Here is a 21,747-nt window from a genome sequence, read left to right as displayed (position 1 = left end):
GAGGCTGGCTTCACAGACAGGGGGGAGCTGCCTGACCCTCACTCCTGACTTCCCCCATGTCCCAGCTAGTGAATGGTGTGTGGGTGAGGGGGGGGGGGAGGATGGTGAAGTCTGAGACAGCTCCCTCCCTGCATTACTAGTGAGAGGCTGGCTTCGCAGACAGGGGGGAGCTGCCTGACCCTCACTCCTGACTTCCCCCATGTCCCAGCTAGTGAATGGTGTGTGGGTGAGGGGGGGGGAGGATGGTGAAGTCTGAGACAGCTCCCTCCCTGCATTACTAGTGAGAGGCTGGCTTCGCAGACAGGGGGGAGCTGCCTGACCCTCACTCCTGACTTCCCCCATGTCCCAGCTAGTGAATGGTGTGTGGGTGAGGGGGGGGGGAGGATGGTGAAGTCTGAGACAGCTCCCTCCCTGCATTACTAGTGAGAGGCTGGCTTCACAGACAGGGGGGAGCTGCCTGACCCTCACTCCTGACTTCCCCCATGTCCCAGCTAGTGAATGGTGTGTGGGTGAGGGGGGGGGGGAGGATGGTGAAGTCTGAGACAGCTCCCTCCCTGCATTACTAGTGAGAGGCTGGCTTCACAGACAGGGGGGAGCTGCCTGACCCTCACTCCTGACTTCCCCCATGTCCCAGCTAGTGAATGGTGTGTGGGTGAGGGGGGGGGGGGAGGATGGTGAAGTCTGAGACAGCTCCCTCCCTGCATTACTAGTGAGAGGCTGGCTTCACAGACAGGGGGGAGCTGCCTGACCCTCACTCCTGACTTCCCCCATGTCCCAGCTAGTGAATGGTGTGTGGGTGAGGGGGGGGGGAGGATGGTGAAGTCTGAGACAGCTCCCTCCCTGCATTACTAGTGAGAGGCTGGCTTCACAGACAGGGGGGAGCTGCCTGTCCCTCACTCCTGACTTCCCCCATGTCCCAGCTAGTGAATGGTGTGTGGGTGAGGGGGGGGGGGGGTGGATGGTGAAGTCTGAGACAGCTCCCTCCCTGCATTACTAGTGAGAGGCTGGCTTCACAGACAGGGGGGAGCTGCCTGACCCTCACTCCTGACTTCCCCCATGTCCCAGCTAGTGAATGGTGTGTGGGTAAGGGGGGGGGGGGAGGATGGTGAAGTCTGAGACAGCTCCCTCCCTGCATTACTAGTGAGAGGCTGGCTTCACAGACAGGGGGGAGCTGCCTGACCCTCACTCCTCCGGGGTATTGTGATCTTCCTGCACACAGTGCCCTATCCCTGATACCAGGGGTGTTGTGATCTTCCTGCATGCAGTGCCCTATCCCTATTAATACCAGGAGTGTTGTGATCTTCCTGCATGCAGTGCCCTATCCCTGATATCGGGATGTGTGCAAGAAGATCACAACACCCCCGGTATCAGGAATAGGGCACTGTGTGCAGGAAGATCACAACACCCCCAGTATCAGGAATAGGGCACTGTGTGCAGGAAGATCACAACACCCCTGGTATTAGGGATAGGGCACTGTGTGCAGGAAGATCACAACACTCCTGGTATTAATAGGGATAGGGCACTGTGTGCAGGAAGATCACAATACCCCTGGTATCAGGGTTAGGGCACAAGTTCTAGTCACATTGACTGATCACATTACTTGTTTTGTCAAGCTACCAACTGTTTCCATTTCCCATCCCCCATATACTGTCAGTAGGAAACTTGGTAACATGAATAAATAAGAGGGCAGCCAATAGGAATACATATTCATTCCTAAACTGACCTTAACTGACCTGAAAAGTGTCAAATTGTATCATTTTCAGTTAGTGCGCACTAACTCCCAGTTAGTGCGCACTAACTCCCGTTAGTGCGCACTAATCGGAAAAAACGATTTTTAACGATTTTTTAACTAAAAAATCGTGCCTAAGACGATTTTCTTGCCCTGCCACTCGATTTCTATCGTTAAGACGATATGGAAAACGATTCACATCCCTAAAAAATATTTCTTATGTATTTCTATTCTAAAAGCCCTTCAAAACTCTCTATCTGTTCAAAAGCACTTCAAAAATATTTCCAATAGGTTGCCTCTACTATAACTTAACAGGCAAACTTCCCTCTGTCTTTCATTCTATTTACTTTTAAAGCTGTGCATTTTCCTGCCTGTCTTTGACACCACAGCAAAACAGCTGTCTATGTCTGAATGGCAACAATTTTCTGTCTTATTGCGTCAACTCAAACACAACCCCCTCCCTTTCCGCTTGCAACTGTTTCTCCTGACGAGGAAGCTCAAACAGGACAAAGCTTCAAAACGCATTTCAGCTGTCCTTCTCCATGGCAACCAGATAATTCTGTTCTATCCACTAAGCTACTCCCGTTTCTCAAAAATAAACTTTTCTTATGCTTAGCCAGGGCAGAACAACTACTTTAGTTAACTCTTTCTTATCTCTTACCTTTCCAGGATTAAAGTAGCTTTTAGAAACACTATGACAGTCTTTCTTTAAATCTGAGTTTGCCCTTAGTGACAACTCAACCTTTTTCTTTTCTATAGCCTTCAGTCAGCAAGGATGTGCAGCACTATGCTGTACTCTCTGAGAAACTGTGGTTGTTTTTTTTATTAGCAGTAATTACATCAAGTCCATTATATCAGCCACCTGTCAGCTCCTCTCTCTTATTGAACTCCTTCTCATGGTAAGTACTATTTTTATTACTTTATTTTTTCTTAGTCCTATCCACATCAGCACTGTACCTCTCTCACTGACACACAATCACACACCAACACACCTGCCCTGTACCTATCTCACTGAAACACTATGACACACCAACACATCAGCAGTGTACCTATCTCACTGATACACCATTATAAACAAAAAATGAACACTGTACCTTTATCACTGACACACCATCACACACCATCTCACCATCACACCAGCACTGCATCTCTCTCCCTCTCTCTGAAACACCATCACTCATCAACAGACATGCCCTGCTCCTCTCTCACTGACAAAACATCACACACCAATACACTTATGCTGTACCTCTTTCACAGACACACCATCACACACCATCACACCAGCACTGCATCTCTCTCTCTCTCTCTCTGAAACACCATCACTCATCAACAGCTGCCCTGCTCCTCTCTCACTGACAAAACATCACACATCAATACACTTATGCTGCACCTCTTTCACAGACACACCATCACACACCAACACAGCAACACTGTACCTCTCATATTGACACACCATCACTCACGAACGCACCTGCCCTGCACCTATCTCACTGAAACATCATCACACACCAACATACCAGCACTGTATCACTCTCAATGGCAAACCACCATACATTAATACGCCGCATTGTTCTTGTCTGACTGACACAACATCACACCAACACACCAGCACTGTACATATCTCACTGACACACCATCAGACACCAACACACCAGCACTGCATCTCTCTCTCTGACACACCATCACACATCAAAAGACCAGCCCTGCTCCTCTCCCACTGACAAACCATCACACATCAATATGTCTGTGCTGGTCCTCTCTCACTGACACACATCACTGACACACATCACACATCTCTCTCACTGACACACATCACACATCACTGACACACATCAATGTACCTGTGCTGGTCCTCTCTCACTGGCACACGATCACACACCAACAAACCAGCGCTGAACCTCTCATATCAATACCATCAATCACCAACACATCTGCCCTGCACCTATCTCACTGAAACATCATCACACACCAACACCCAGCACTGCATCTCTCTCTCTCTGATACACCAACACAGCAGCGTTGTACCTCTTATATTTGCACATCATCAAATTTCATCAAAATGGCAGATGAAATTTAATGTGGATATGTGCAAGGTGATGCATATAGGGAAAAATAACCTGTGCTATAGTTACACAATGTTGGAATCCATATTAGGTGCTACAAACCAAGAAAGAGATCTAGGCATCATAGTGGATAACACATTGAAATTGTCGGTTCAGTGTGCTGCGGCAGTCAAAAAAGCAAACAGAATGTGGGAATTATTAGAAAGGGAATGGTGAATAAAACGGAAAATGTCATAATGCCTCTGTATCGCTCCATAGTGAGACCGCACCTTGAATACTGTGTACAATTCTGGTCGCTGCATCTCAAAAAAGATATAATTGCTATGGAGAAGGTACAGAGAAGGGCAACCAAAATGATAAAGGGGATGGAACAGCTCCCCTATGAGGAAAGACTAAAGAGGTTAGGACTTTTCAGCTTGGAGAAGAGACGGCTGAGGGGGGATATGATAGAGATGTTTAAAATCATGAGAGGTCTAGAACGGGTAGATGTGAATCGGTTTTTTACTCTTTCGGATAATAGAAAGACTAGGGGGCACTCCATGAAGTTAGCATGAGGCACATTTAAAACTAATCGGAGAAAGTTCTTTTTTACTCAACGCACAATTAAACTCTGGAATTTGTTGCCAGAGGATGTGGTTAGTGCAGTTAGTAATGCTGTGTTTAAAAAAGGATTGGATAAGTTCTTGGAGAAGTCCATTACCTGCTATTAATTAAGTTGACTTAGATAATAACCACAGCTATTACTAGCAACGGTAACATGGAATAAGTTTTTGGGTACTTGCCAGGTTCTTATGGCCTGGATTGGCCACTGTTGGAAACAGGATGCTGGGCTTGATGGACCCTTGGTCTGACCCAGTATGGCATGTTCTTATGTTCTTAACACATCTGCCCTGCACCTATCTCACTGACATATCATCAGACACCAACACACCAGCACTGTACCTATCTCACTGTCACACCATCAGACACAAACACACCAGCACTGTACCTCTATCACTGACACACCATCACACACAAACACACCAGCACTTTACCTCTCTCACTCACACACCATCACACACAAACACACCAGCACTGTACCTCTATCACTGACACACCATCACACACAAACACTCCAGCACTGTACCTCTATCACTGACACACCATCACACACAAACACTCCAGCACTGTACCTCTATCACTGACACGCCATCACACACAAACACTCCAGCACTGTACCTCTATCACTGACACGCCATCACACACAAACACACCAGCACTCTACCTCTATCACTGTCACACCATCAGACACAAACACACCAGCACTGTACCTCTATCACTGACACACCATCACACACAAACACACCAGCACTGTACCTCTCTCACTGACACACCATTACACACAAACACTCCAGCACTGTACCTCTATCACTGACACACCATCACACACAAACACTCCAGCACTGTACCTCTATCACTGACACGCCATCACACACAAACACTCCAGCACTCTACCTCTATCACTGACACACCATCACACACAAACACACCAGCACTGTACCTCTCTCACTGACACACCATCACACACAAACACTCCAGCACTGTATCTCTATCACCGACATGCCATCACACACAAACACTCCAGCACTGTACCTCTATCACTGACACGCCATCACACACAAACACACCAGCACTCTACCTCTATCACTGACACACCATCACACACAAACACACCAGCACTCTATCTCTATCACTGACACACCATCACACACAAACACATCAGCACTGTACCTCTCTCACTGACACACCATCACCACACCAACACACCAGCACTGTACTTCTCTCACTGACACACCATCACACACAAACACACCAGCACTCTATCTCTATCCCTGACACACCATCACACACAAACACACCAGCACTGTACCTCTCTCACTGACACACCATCACACACAAACACACCAGCACTCTATCTCTATCACGGACACAGCATCACACACAAACACTCCAGCACTGTACCTCTATCACTGACACACCATCACACACAAACACACCAGCACTCTATCTCTATCACTGACACACCATCACACGCAAACACACCAGCACTGTACCTCTCTCACTGACACACCATCACACACTAACACACCAGCACTGTATCTCTCTCACTGACACACCATCACACACAAACACACCAGCACTCTATCTCTATCACTGACACACCATCATCGCAAACACACCAGCACTGTACCTCTATCACTGACACGCCATCACACACAAACACTCCAGCACTGTACCTCTATCACTGACACGCCATCACACACAAACACACCAGCACTCTACCTCTATCACTGACACACCATCACACACAAACACACCAGCACTGTACCTCTCTCACTGACACACCATCACACACAAACACTCCAGCACTGTATCTCTCTCACTGACACACCATCACACACAAACACACCAGCACTCTATCTCTATCACTGACACACCATCATCGCAAACACACCAGCACTGTACCTCTATCACTGACACACCATCACACACAAACACACCAGCACTGTACCTCTCTCACTGACACACCATCACACACAAACACTCCAGCACTGTATCTCTATCACTGACACACCATCACACACAAACACTCCAGCACTGTATCTCTATCACTGACATGTCATCACACACAAACACTCCAGCACTGTACCTCTATCACTGACACGCCATCACACACAAACACACCAGCACTCTACCTCTATCACTGACACACCATCACACACAAACACACCAGCACTCTATCTCTATCACTGACACACCATCACACACAAACACATCAGCACTGTACCTCTCTCACTGACACACCATCACCACACCAACACACCAGCACTGTACTTCTCTCACTGACACACCATCACACACAAACACACCAGCACTGTATCTCTCTCACTGACACACCATCACACACAAACACACCAGCACTCTATCTCTATCCCTGACACACCATCACACACAAACACACCAGCACTGTACCTCTCTCACTGACACACCATCACACACAAACACACCAGCACTCTATCTCTATCATGGACACACCATCACACACAAACACTCCAGCACTGTACCTCTATCACTGACACACCATCACACACAAACACACCAGCACTCTATCTCTATCACTGACTCACCATCACCCGCAAACACACCAGCACTGTACCTCTCTCACTGACACACCATCACACACTAACACACCAGCACTGTATCTCTCTCACTGACACACCATCACACACAAACACACCAGCACTCTATCTCTATCACTGACACACCATCATCGCAAACACACCAGCACTGTACCTCTATCACTGACACGCCATCACACACAAACACACCAGCACTCTACCCCTATCACTGACACGCCATCACACACAAACACACCAGCACTCTATCTCTATCACTGATACACCATCACATGCAAACACACCAGCACTGTACCTCTCTCACTGACACACCATCACCACACCAACACACCAGCACTGTACTTCTCTCACTGACACACCATCACACACAAACACACCAGCACTGTATCTCTCTCACTGACACCACCATCACACGCAAACACACCAGCACTGTACCTCTCTCACTGACATAGCATCACACAAACACACCAGCACTGTACCTCTATCACAGACACACCATCACACACAAATACACCAGCACTCTATCTCTATCACTGACACACCATCACACACAAACACACCATCACTGTACCTCTCTTACTGACATACCATCACACGCAAACACACCAGCACTCTATCTCTATCACTGACATACCATCACACACAAACACACCAGCACTGTACCTCTATCACTGACACACCATCACACACAAACACACCAGCACTCTACCTCTATCACTGACACACCATCACACACAAACACACCAGCACTATACTTCTATCACTGACACACCATCACACACAAACTCACCAGCACTGTACTTCTATCACTGACACACCATCACACACAAACTCACCAGCACTGTACTTCTATCACTGACACACCATCACACACAAACTCACCAGCACTGTATCTCTCTGACTGACAGACAAGGCCATTTACATATATAAAAATGAGTTTATGTCCATTTATTAATTTGAACATTTTCCTGTATGGTATAGTAGTGTATCAGACAAACATCCCATTCAAGTTCACACAGCTCCAAATTTGACGCAGGCACTACAAGACAAAACATACACATTAATTTCCCTACAAGATCAGAGAAACTTAAAATGGAAAATACGGATTTCAGTAGATTCTTCAAAATATTCCTCTTACTCCCCTTGTACTGTTACAGTAAATTAATTGTGTAAAATCCTTGGCTTAATGAAAACACAAGTTATTCTCCAAGGTATCCATGGCCAAGCACTGAAACTCTTCATTCGGGTTATTTCTTTGAATGAAGTCCAGTAAAAGTGTAACTTGTTTGCAGTCCCTGATTTCTATCAGGCCCATACACTACAGTGCGCTCTTTAGCCAGCGTTTGGCCGCGGGTTTTCAATGCGCTATTTTTACCCCTTATACAGTAAGGGGTAATAGCGTGTCGAAAACACGCATCCAATCCCCCTGAAAGTAATAGCGCCCGCAACATGCAAATGCATATTCATGGCCCTATTAGTTATTACCGCGTGATACAGAAAGTAAAATGTGCAGCCAAACCCCACATTTTACTTTCAGAAATTAATGCCTGCCCAAAGGCTGGCGTTAATTTTGGCTGGCACCAGGAAAGTGCACAGAAAAGCCTCAGACTTAATATCATAGCGATATTAAGTCGGAGGCCCCAAAAGTAAAAAAAACTAAAAATTAAAAAAAAAAAAAGTTAAAATCTGCCCGTGGTCCGTGGGACGGAAGACGGACGCTCAATTTTGCCGGAGTCCGTTTCCGAACCCGTAGCTGTCAGTGGGCTCGAGAACCGACGCCTGTGAAATTGAGCGTCGGCTGTGAAACCCGCTGAGAGCCTCCGCTTCTGTCAAAAAGGAGGCGCTAGGGACGCCTGTATGTGTTTAAGTGAAATAACGGTGCAACCACAACACTTTATTGAAGGAAAAATAAAATAATTGAAAAGGAGCTGAAGGAGAAGATTTATGCTACTAAGAAGACAAAGAGAAAAAAAGATGCAGAACGTTCAAAATGTGCAAAACTTAGATTTGCACCAACCAGAAAAAACAGTGAAAGGAGAATCCTTGGTACAAAAGAAACAACGAGCTGAGCTGCACAAAATCCAAGGAAGGACGCAGTGAGCGGGGTAGAGATATTCTGGAAAGCATAATAAGTACTGAAAGACAAATAAAATGCCGATGCCTGCAGCTGAATAATTAATTGCAGGGAGCAAGTATTTATGTCCTGTTAGCTAACCATAGTTACACAAACCACATGCTATGGGATCGAATCTTTATATAACAAAGCACCACATCATATAATATTACAAACATTTCACCTAAAAATACAGCATCTTACAAATCTAGATGAAATCCTATATGGACTTGTAAGCTAAAGATATAGTACATTAGTACAATCTGCTGACAGCTGACTTCATGCATGTTTCCAGCTGCTAACATCAGCACATTCTTGGACGCCAGGGCTTGCAGTGCCTGTTAAAGTGCGCTTGCTGGATTCCGCATGCCTTTTATTTGGCACTGGCATTTGCTGTGTCTGTGAGGGGGCATTGGGGCAATTGGGATTAGAGTGCAGTTAATATAAAAGCACAGAGGCAGTAAAATCTATTTATTTATTTATTTAGATCTTTGATGTACCGAATTTCGTTTGCACATCACATGGGTTTACAGTGAAACAGTTAGGTTAACAAGGAACTGGAGAGAGAAAAGGAAATTGGACAGTTACATATTAACATTTTAAGAGAAATTACAACAGTTCAGGGTAGGTAAGTTATAAGTGCAGGGTGCAAGCAATACAACAAAACTGCATTGTTATATATATATGGTGTCTTAATAACATAGAGAAAAACTGGAGGGAAAACCTTTGAGCAGGAATTATTTAATTATGGAGTCTGTGTTAAGGTGCTTGATTGTTTGGGGTGCGGGAGTGGGGAGGGGAGCTATGGGAAGGCCATTGTGAATAGCCAGGTTTTCATTTTTTTTTGGAAGATCTGTGTGTTGGGTTCTAGACTTAGGTCTGGCGGCATTGAGTTGCAGATGGAGGGGCTGGCGAGTGAAAGGGTTCCTTCTCTGCTGGAGCTGAAGTGTGTTAATTTGGGGGATGGTGTGGGTATCGTTCCGTTGGAAGAGGAGGGAGGTGTTCAGCCAGTGCACGCTTTGATTGTGTAGGGTCTTGTGCATTATCGTTAGGCTTCTGCAAAGAATTCTGTAGTGGATCTGTAACCAGTGGAAATGGCCAGTGAAATTTGAGCTCTATTGCGGGATTTCACTTGTTCATTACACTTCTTTTAGAAACATGACAGCAGAAAAAGAGCCGACAGCCCATCCACTCCATACTGAGCATTACAATCCCTACCATTCCCTCAGAGAACTGCGGTGCTTATCCCATGCTTTCTGGAATTCAGATACCGACTTTCATCCACCACAGGGAGGCCATCCATGCACCCACCACCCTCTCTATAAAGACATCTTTCCTTGGATTATTCCTGGGTTACCACCTATCAACCTCATCCCATGACGCCTCCTTTCCTTTGGAAGAGGCTTGCCTCTCTGCGTGGAGGTAGGTAAAAGTCTCTGTCATATTTTTGCACATACTGTAAGTGTTCCTGGGTCACTATTGTACTGACCAGATGTTCCCTGGATGAGCATTTCCATCCGCTGCCAGTCTAGCTCTTCTTGCTAAGCAGTGCCACTCTTCTTGCTGTTCTACTCTGCTCCTACATTTGTGATTTTAATTACCAGCACTACTGCTCCAAAACCCTCTTGGGAGATTTGGGTGGTTCTGCCTCTGCTCAATTTCAAGATTTGCCAAATAATTTGGTCTTGCCATAGCAATCTGATACTTTATACAGACTTTAACCGGGTACCTTTAATGGTTTCAAGTTCATGAACGTCTCCTTCAAACTCTCTTCTCGTATAGTTCTTACAAGCTATTGATCTCATCCAGCATTTAGCCTTTGATGGATTATAGCATAACAAATCAGAAGACCAACTGTAAGTCTGAACCCCTAGCACCCTCCTGAAATGATTCAGAAGAGAGATTACATCGGCCTCCTGCAGGGATTTCGTATGGCTTCTGAACCAGTTCCCTTGGCGCTCTTTGTTCCTGATTTGGATCCTTGGGGTGCTCTTGTCTCTCTAGGTGGCACATATATACATTTTTGAAAGTTGTACAATTTAATACTATCTCTAGGAGCTGCCATTTGAAGTCTGGTAACGTAGTTTCGTAATAAAGACTATTTTGCAAAAAGTTAAAGATCTTTGTCCTTTTTCCAAGTTTCTCAGTTTCAGTTGTGTATATAACTCTATCAGAATGTATGTTTTGTTTTAATAAAAAACAAACATTGTTTAAAAATATAATTTTAGAAGTATAGTCCAAATGTTATTCATGCATAAAGATGGAAGGAAGGAAAAATGATTACTGGAATGGTTAAAAGGTGAGGTAAAACAGGCTATTTTAGCCAAAAAAAAATTCTTCAAAAATTGGAAGAAGGAGCCATCTGAAGAAAATAGGAAAAAGCATAGATATTGTCAAGTTAAGTGTAAAACTTTGATTAGGCAGGCTAAGAGAGAATTTGAAATGAAGTTGGCTGTATAGGCAAAAATTCATAATAACAACTTTTTAAAATATATCTGAAGCAAGAAACCTGTGAGCAAGTCAGTTGGACCTTTAGATGACCGAGGGGTTAAAGGGTCTTTTATGGAAAATAAGGCCATTGCAGAAAGAAATTTATTCTTTGTTTCTGTGTTTACTAATCAGGATGTTGGGGAGATACCGGTTCCAGAGATGGTTTTCAAGGGTGATGATTCAGATGAACTGAACCAAATAACTGTTAACCTAGAAGATGGAGAAGGCCAGATTGAGAAACTAATGTGTAGCAAAACATCTGGACTGGATGGAATGCATCCTAGGGTACTGAAGGAACTAAAAAATGAAATTTGAAATGTATTAGTAAACATATGTAACCTATCATTAAAATCATCCATTGAACCTGAAGACTGGAGGGTGGATAATGTAACCAAATATTTAAAAATAGCTCCAGGGGCAATCCAGGAAACTGCAAACCGTTAGCCTGTCTTCAGTGCCAGGAAAAATAGTGGGAACTATTTTAAAGATCAAAATCACAGAGCATATAGATAGACATGATTTAATGGAGCACAGTAAGCATGGATTTACCCAAGGGAAGTCTTGCCTCAGAAATCTGCTTCATTTTTTTGAAGGGGTTAATAAACATGTGGATAAAGATAAGCCAGATGATGAAGTGTATTTGGATTTTCAGAAGGCGTTTGACAAAGTCCCACATGAGACTTCTAAGGAAACTAAAAAGTCATGGGATAGGAGGTGATGTCCTTTCATGGATTACAAACTGGTTGGAAGTCAGGAAACAGAGAGTAGGATTTGTCTATTTTCTTAGTGGAAAATGGTAAACAGTGGAGTGCCTCAGAGATCTTTATTGGGTCCCATGCTTTTCAATATATATATAAATGATCTGGAAAGGAATATGATGAATGAAGTGATCAAATTTGCAGATGATACAAAATTATTCAGAGTAGTTAAATCACAAGCAGATTGTGATAAATTGCAGGAAGACCTTGTGAGACTGGAAGATTGGGCATCCAAATGGCAGATGAAATTTAATGTGGACAAGTGCAAAGTGATGCATATAGGGAAAAATGACCCTTGCGGTAGTTACACTATGTTAGATTCCATATTGGGAGCTACCGCCCAGGAAAAAGACCTAGGTATCATAGTGGATAATACATTGAAATTGTCAGCTCAGTGTACTGCAGCTGTAAAAAAACTAAACAGAATGTTGGGAATGAAGGATGTCATAATGCCTCTGTATTGCTCCATGGTGAGATCGCACCTTGAATACTGTGTACAATTCTGGTCGCCACGTCTCAAAAAAGATATAGTTGCGATGGAGAAGGTACAGAGAAGGGCGAACAAAATGATAAATTTATTTATTTATTTATTTAAAATTTTTATATACCGACGTTCATCCGGGATATCACATCGGTTTACAGTGTAACTGAAACAGGCGCCTGGGATGGCGGTTTACATCGAACAGATATAACGAATTTAACATAAGAACAAATGAGGAGGGGGGAAAAGAGGAGGGAGATAATTAAACAAAACTTATGAGCAAAATTTACAAATATATATAGAGTATCACTATGTACAAAGTATTCATAAATACAGCAATGCCATGGAAATACAATTGTGTAGAGTTATACGGGAGGAGGGGGGATGGGGAGGGGGTGGGGGGTGTAGGTGGGGAGGAGGGGTGGATGGGGTAAAAGGAGAGGGCGAGCTGAGAAATCAGGAGAAGGTAAGAGGACTGAACAGGAAGGGGGCGAAGGAGGAATTTAGAGGTGGGAGTGAGGAATGGGGGAGAGGGAAGGAGAGTATGGGTGTGAGTGTGAAAGTGGGGGAATTAGGTGTATGCTTTGGTGAAGAGCCAGGTCTTTAGCTTACGTTTGAATGTTTTTGTGCATTCTTCTTGTCGTAGTTCGACAGGCATTGCGTTCCAAAGGGTGGGCCCGGCGATAGAGAGCGCTCGGGCTCTCGTGGGATGGAACAGCTTCCCTGTGAGGAAAAGCTGAAGAGGTTAGGACTGTTCAGCTTGGAGAAGAGACGGCTGAGGGGGGATATGATAGAGGTGTTTAAAATCATGAGAGGTCTAGAACGGGTAGATGTGACTCAGTTATTTACTCTTTCAGATAATAGAAGTACTAGGGGGCACACCATGAAGTTAGCGTGTGGAACATTTAAATCTGATTGGAGAAAGTTCTTTTTCACTCAACTCACAATTAAATTCTGGAATTTCTTGCCAGGGGATGTGGTTAGTGCAGTTAGTGTAGCTGGGTTTTAAAAAGGTTTGGATAAGTTCATGAAGAAGTCCATTACCTGCTATTCATCAAGTTAAGAACATAAGAACATGCCATCAAGCCCAGCATCCTGTTTCCAACAGTGGCCAATCCAGGCGATAAGAACCTGGCAAATACCCAAAAACTAAGTCTATTCCATGTTACCATTGCTAATGGCAGTGGCTATTCTCTAAGGGGCGGATTTTCAGACTCCGCGAATAGCCTACTTTTGTTTGCGCTCCAGGCGCAAACAAAAGTACGCTGGATTTTAGCAGATACGCGCGGAGCCGCGCGTATCTGCTAAAAACCTGGATCGGCGCGCGCAAGGCTATCGATTTTGTATAGCCGGCGCGCGCCGAGCCGCGCAGCCTACCCCCGTTCCCTCCAAGGCCGCTCCGAAATTGGAGCGGCCTTGGAGGGAATCCTCTAACGCCCTCCCCTCACCTTCCCCTCCCTTCCTCTACCTAACCCACCCGCCTGGCCCTGTCTACACCCCCCCCTTACCTTTCTCCGGGGATTTACACCTCCCGGAGGGAGAAGTAAATCCCCGCGCACCAGCGGGCCTCCTGCGCGCCGGACCGCGACCTGGGGGCGGGTACGGAGGGCGCGGCCACGCCCCCGGACCGCCCCGGGCCGTAGCCATGCCCCGTACCCGCCCCCAAAACGCTGCCGACACGCCCCCGAAACGCCGCGACGACCGGGCCCGCCCCCCGACACGCCCCCGACACGCCCCCCTCGGAGAACCCCGGGACTTACGCGAGTCCGGGGCTCTGCGCGCGCCGGTAGGCCTATGTAAAATAGGCTCACCGGCGCGCAGGGCCCTGCTCGCCTAAATCCGCCCGGTTTTGGGCGGATTTAGGCGAGCAGGGCTCTGAAAATCCGCCCCTAAGTGAACTTAATAGCAGGTAATGGACTTCTCCTCCAAGAACTTATCCAATCCTTTTTTAAACACAGCTATACTAACTGCACGAACCACATTCTCTGGCAACAAATTCCAGAGTTTAATTGTGCATTGAGTGAAGAAGAACTTTCTTCGATTAGTTTTAAATGTGCCACATGCTAACTTCATGGAGTGCTCCTTAATCTTTTTATTATCTGAAAGACTAAATAACCAATTCAATCTACCCGTTCTAGACCTCTCATGATTTCTTCTGTTAGATCTTTCTTCCAATTTTTGAATGAAGATCTTTTGGCTAAAATATCTTATTTCACCTCCCCTTTTAACCATGCCGGTAATCGTTTTGCCTTCTTTCTAACTTTTTTAATGTGTGGAATACATCTGGAATGTGCTTCTAGGATGGTATTTTTTTTTTTAACAATAACCAATTTTACCTTTGTAGCTGCTCCTTTCAGTCTTTTTCTAACAATTTTTCTCATTTTTTCAAAGTTTCCCTTTTGAAAGTTTAGCACGAGAGCAATGGATTTGCTTACTGTCCCCCTTCCAGTCATTAATTCAAATTTGATCATATTACGATCACCATTGCCAAGCGACCCCACCACTGTTACTTCTCTCACCAAATCCTGTGCTCCACTAAGAATTAGATCTAAAATTGCTCCCTCTCTTGTCGGTTCCTGAACCAATTGCTCCATAAAAAAGTCATTTATTCCATCCAGGAACTTTATATCTCTAGCATGTACCGATGATTCATTTACTCAGTCAATATTGGGGTAATTGAAGTCTCCCATTATTACCGCACTACCAATTTGGTTGGCTTCCCTAATTTCTCTATCATCTTGACCAGGTGGACGGTAGTATACTCCTATCACTATAGTCTTCCCTGACACACAAGGGATTTCTACCCATAAAGATTCAGTTGTGCATTTAGTCTCATGCAGGATGTTTATCCTGTTGGACTCTATGTCAACCCGGACATAAAGCACCACACCGCCTCCCAGGTACTCCTCTCTGTCATTGCGATATAATTTGTACCCCGGTATAGCACTGTCCCATTGGTTATCCTCCTTCCACCATGTCTCTGAGATGCCAATTAAGTCTATGTCATCATTCACTGCTATGCATTCTAATTCTCCCATCTTACTTCTTAGACTTGTGGCATTAGCATACAAACATTTCAAAGTTTGTTTTTTGTTTGTATTTTCATTCTGCTTTTTAATTGATAGAGATAAGTTAGAATTTTTTAGCTCAGCTGAGTTTTTAGTTACAGGCACTTGGACTACTTTTCTTATAATTGGAACCTCACTGTCGGGATGCCCTAATTCTAATGCATCATTAGTATCCTTTGAAGATACCTCTCTCCAAACCATGCGCTGCTGAGCTACTGTCGGCTTTCCCCTTTGTTGACTTAGGGAATTGTTCCCCTTTGTTGACTTAGGGAATGGCCTCTGCTATTACTGGCATCCGTAGCATAGGATCTTCCTAATTTTGGGTGCTTGCCAGGTTCTTATGGCTTGGATTGGCCACTGTTGGAAACAGGATGTTGGGCTTGATGGACCCTTGGTCTGACCCAGTATTGCATGTTCTTTTGTTCTAAGGACTTCTGGTCCTCCATGTTGCTCCTTTCTATCTGTTTATCATTGTGTCAAAGGTCAGCATCATAGGTTGTGCAGAGGATTTTAACAGTTATGATTTATTTTCTGCTTTTAAGCACCATAAAGTGGATTATATGCAGGTACTGTGGGCTCACAATCTAACCAGTTCATTCATCAAAATGCATTAGGGCCCGAACGCTCGTTAAATGAGTGTAACATATGAGATAAATATTGCAAGACAAGTTAGCATGCACATTTTAAAATGTTCTGCAAATTTGAGTCTATGATAGAGAGAGAGCGAGCACTGTAAGGGGGAGAACAGGACTCTCTATATATCTAGCATTCAACTAAGGGTGGGTTTGGAGGGTGCTGTTACATACACAGTCAGAGGAAATAACTACAAATTTGAAATCACTGAAGAATTTTTGTCATTTAAATTGATGAAAGTTACAAAAAGAGGAGTTGATTTGTACAATACAGGTTATAGGTGTATTCAACTTTTGAAGCTGCCACAGAGATCTCTTTTATTTATCCCAAGATTTTGTAAATTCAGAAACTGCTTTTGTCTCCACCACTTCCACTGGGAGGCTGTTCTTCTACATCTTATAGAACCTGGTTGACCAGCTCTGAATACCCACAGTCCAGATGACTAACCATTGGTTAGTGCATGGGGATCCACTTCCCAGACAGGTTACCTGGACCATGGAGCCTTTGATTCTTCACATTGGCCTCTTGCATTTGGAGATGATCAGCTTCCACATGATCTCCAGAGCTTTTAATCGAATTATACTTGGCCTGTCATGGTTCCAGCAATATCAACTACACTTTGATTGGTCTGTCCTGGAACATGATTGCTGGGGTCATGGATGTAGAGTGATTTACAAAAAATAACATGGCACCCATAGAACCTTCCTGCCCATTGATCATGGCTTCTGCACTTCTGGGCCTTCCCACTCAATATGCATATTATGCAGATGTCTTTTCAAAAAATAGTGCTAAGATCCTGCCTCCTATTTGCACACATGACTGTGGCATAGAAATCATTCCCAAGCTATGCCCCCACAGGGTAAGGTGTACCCCCTATCTCTTCTGGAGACTCAAGCCATGTCAGCCTATACAAGATAATTTGAATTATGGATTCATCCAGCCTTCCTCTTCCCCAGTAGGGGCTGGGTTCTTCTTCATTATAAAGAAAAATGGATCCCTGTAGCCATGCACAGACTACCACGGCCTGAATGCCATCACTAAGAAGACCCGCTACCCCTTGACTCTAATAGCTGAGCTCAATTGCCTACAGTGTGCCAAAATATTCATGAAATTTGATCTCAGGGGTGCATACAACTTTGACGTCATCAAGGCTGGTGATGAATTGAAGACCACATTTAACACCCACAATGTGCAATATGAGTATTTGGCCATGCCCTTTGGGTTTTACAATGCCCTAGCAGTTTTCTAGAAAATGGTCAATGAGATCTTTCCCGATCTGCTGTACAACTGAAATGGTTGTGTACCTGGATGACATATTGGTTTTTTATCCAGACTTTGAACTCCCATTGTAGAGATGTTTGCACCATCTTGCAAAATCTTCAAGAGAATAACCTCTATGCCAAACTGGAAAATGTCCCCATCCTTGGGCACATAGTGGATGGATTTCGGATGGATCCTTCCAAGGTAAAAGCCATCATGGACTGGCTTTGCCCAGTAAGGCTCCAGGCCTTAAAATGATTTCTGGGATTTTCAAAGTATTACCATCAGTTTATCCCTAATTACTCCTCCCTGGTGGCCCCCTTACCACCCTTACCCATAAAGATGCCAAAACCAGACTGGCCAACAGAGGCTACTGCGGTTTTCCAGAAATTAAAAAAATGCCTTTGCTGACAAGCCTTGGTTGTATCACCTGGATCTTGCTCAGCATTTCATTCTAGAGTTAGATGCCTCTGCACTGGGGGTAAGGACTGTCCTCAGCCAGTACAATTCTGAAGGGGTACTTCACCAATGTTCCTTCTTTTCCAAGAAATTCTTTTCAGCTGTGTGCAACTACAGCATCAGAGATTGAGAGCTTCTAAGTTGGCTCTAGAAGAATTGTGTCATCTTCTTGAAAAGGCTCAAATTTGCATCAAAATATACACGGATCACAAGAAACTTGAACATTGACAACAAGCTCAGCAACTCAATGTCAGACAGGCCTACTAGTTCTTGTTCTTTGTCCACTTCAATTATGCGTTGCAATATTTCCTGGCAGTCAAGAATCAATGAACGATCACCCTTTCCCATTCTTTCCAGATTGAAGTTATTCCAGAACCACTGAGATACATCAACGATCCCACTAAGATACTCCTGGCTGCTGCAGCACCCATCCCTCCAGGGAAGATGGTAGTGTCTTCTAGATTATGTGAGAAAGTGTTGAAATGGGCCCATGAATCCAAGGTAGCAGGACACCCTGGATGGACATGAACCCTTGAACTACTTCAATGACATTACTGGTGGCCACAAATGCAACAACACTATGTTAAAAAACATAAAATATATAATCAGAGTCATCATAATGTGTATCAAGAAAAGCATTGCACAAAAAAGTTAGAAATAAAAATCATCAAAAGAATATAGCCTAGCACTTTGTAACAATTAAAAAAAAATAATAAATATGTAACTGAGCTAACTTAAACTAGCATACCCCACAGTGATATATACAAAAGACAGTGTTGACAAAACTGGTTTAAAGCACTCAAAATCGGCGCAAAAAGATCATGTGATCAAAAGAGTCCAATCGAAGGTAAGATATGATTACCATTCTGTTGCGATGTGGCTGTAGGCGAAGCCATGAGCTGCCTCTTACCTCTGTTGCCATTCCGACCAGGCCGCAGCCTGACTTCCTCGCAGCCCGGAGGTCGCTATCTCGCCGCTCCCGCAGCCAGCCTGGAGCCACCGATGCCGCGGACCTCCGTGGTCCGGATGCCATCTTGCCAGCAAAGCAGGAGCCATGCCAGGCCTTCCTTCATGGCCTGAGAGCCACCGACGCTGCCATCTACTTCTGTGGCATGGAGGCCGCATCCGCAATGTTGCCTTCGGCAGAAAGCCACTCTTCAGCCTCTTTATTGTGGCTGGGATGCCGCCGCATCCTCGTCAGGCCTGCCCTGAGGCCTGCTCCGTCTCCTCTCTCCGGCTCAGCATACAGTGGCAGCATGGATGCTGTCCAGGGTCCTGCCCCTTCCTTCCTAAGGGGCGGGCCCGCAGCTTCTTGCCTGTTTTAAAGGGCAAGCCAGGTGTGGTCCATCTGGACTTCTCCTAGGGAGTTGCATGCTTACTGCCCTATAAAAGGGCTTCTCTGTCAGTCAGTCCTTGCTTCGGCAAGGAACTAGTCCTCCTGGGCTAGTCCTCCCAAGGACCTCTTGTTTCCAGCTCCTTCCTGGCATTCTGATTTCGTCCATGGACTTCCGTGTGTCCTGTATCTTTGTATCCTCATGATCTCCTGATGTTCCTTGATGTCCTGATGTTCCTCAATGTCCTGATGTCCCAAGTTCCATCTTGTTCCCGGTCCTAATGCACCAGTTCCAGCACCGTGCCTCCGGAGATTCCCCTGCTTTTATCCTGAGTTTCCATACTCTAAGGTTTTATCTGATTCCCTAGTTCCGACTCCGGAGGATCCTAGAGGTTTCCACTAACCTGCGCTATGAGACTACCTGAGCCAGTCCCGAGCTCCTCGTGGTCCGTGATCAGCCATCCAGCTGTGTAGGGCGCGAAGGGGACAGTGATGTCCACGACCAGCCCTACGTGCTGTGTAGGGCACCTGAGGGTCTTGCTCATCCCTCTTGTTTCATGTCTTCATCCCAAGCTCCACATCAGAGTCTTCACTCCAAATTCCGGCCTTCACTCCAAGTTCCGGCCTTCACTCCAAGTTCCGGCCTTCATTTCAAGTTCCAGTCTTCATTCCAAGTTCCAGTTTTCACTCCAAACTCCAATACTTACGTCCTCCTTCCACCTTGACCCCTGTCTGGCCTGCAGCCTCTGCGACACCCTGTGGCAGGTCCGAAAGGGCTTGGAACAGTCGGAGGACCATTCAGAGACCACCATTGCGTTGGTGGTCTCATGGTCATGCAGGTCGGCGGAGGATTCGAGACTTGGACTGTCTTCACCGTAGGGGCACACATTATCCTTGTCCCATCCTGGAGAGCCCTCGATTGCGCTCCATCCCATCGTTAGCGCAACAGGATTGCCAAGCCTTGAGTGTCCCGAGCTCGAGGCTGACGCTAGTTCCAATACATTCAATCTCCCAATTTAGACTGAGGGGATGCAGGGTCTGTAGCTTAAAAATCCATCACTGTTTCTTTTGTAATAAAACCCGATCTCTAGTACCGTGGCATGGTTGTGGAGGAACCATATCAATAGCGCAGAAGAGAAGGTCTGTAATAAAGTGACAAGAGTTATGCCAGTGTTTTTTAAGGGGTGCATTCTCAACCTGTCTGTGTATACTGCTGCAGTGCTCATTGATGTTGTGGAGCGCTAGGAGAGTGGTCCCACTTACCAAGATATGTGTGTTCTTGGGCCACGGCTCTACCCCAGAGGAACTCCGAAGAGGTGCCGCGGTAGGCGAGGCATGCCCGAGCATGGGCTGCACAGGAGCGAGGCTGGACTGAAGACTGGAGATACTGACTCTCCTCCAGACCTACACGCTTCGGAAGACCAACAACACAATGATGGTCTTATGAACAGTCCTCCGACCGTTCCAAGCCCTTTCGGACCTGCCGCAGGGTACGGCAAGAAGCGGCAGGCCGGATGGAAGCCAGGGCAGCGAAGACCGGAACATGGAGATTCAGACGAGATTCAGGGACGAGGTACTTGGATACACAGATGTAGGCTCAGGCACAGATGTAGACTCAGGAATGAGGTTCTGGGAGGCACAGACGAAGACTCAGGAACGAGGTACTTGGATGCACAGATGAAACTTTGGGGTATATAGACAGTGGCGCGATCCCTCAGTGCGCCCTACTCAGCCAGTACTACTGGTCTGGTCACAGACCACCCTGTCCTACATCCGCGAGAGCAGGACCAGCGTAGGAAGGAATGAGGTACTTGGCTTTCGGAAGACTTAGGAACAAGGTACTTAGCTTTCAGAAGATTCAGGAACAAGGTACTTGGCTTGCATCATGAAGCACCCTACTCAGCCCGCCCGTGGGGCTGGTTGTGGACCATGACATGGCTTGCTGCGGGGTACCAAGCGTGCAGAAGACTCAGGAACAAGGTACTTGGCTTTCAGAAGATTCAGGAACGAGATACTTGGCTTTCAGAAGACTCAGGAACAAGGTACAAGGCTTGCATCATGAAGCGCCCTACTCAGCCTGCCCGTGGGGCTGGTCGTGGACCATGACATGGCTTGCTGCGGGGTACCAAGCATACAGAACACTCAGGAACAAGGAACCAGGGGTTCAGGAGAGCAAGACAGGAT

The sequence above is a fragment of the Rhinatrema bivittatum genome, chromosome 1, assembly GCF_901001135.1.
Source record: "Rhinatrema bivittatum chromosome 1, aRhiBiv1.1, whole genome shotgun sequence".
NCBI classification, from domain to species: Eukaryota; Metazoa; Chordata; class Amphibia; order Gymnophiona; family Rhinatrematidae; genus Rhinatrema; species Rhinatrema bivittatum.
Note: the sequence above shows the minus strand (reverse complement) of the source record.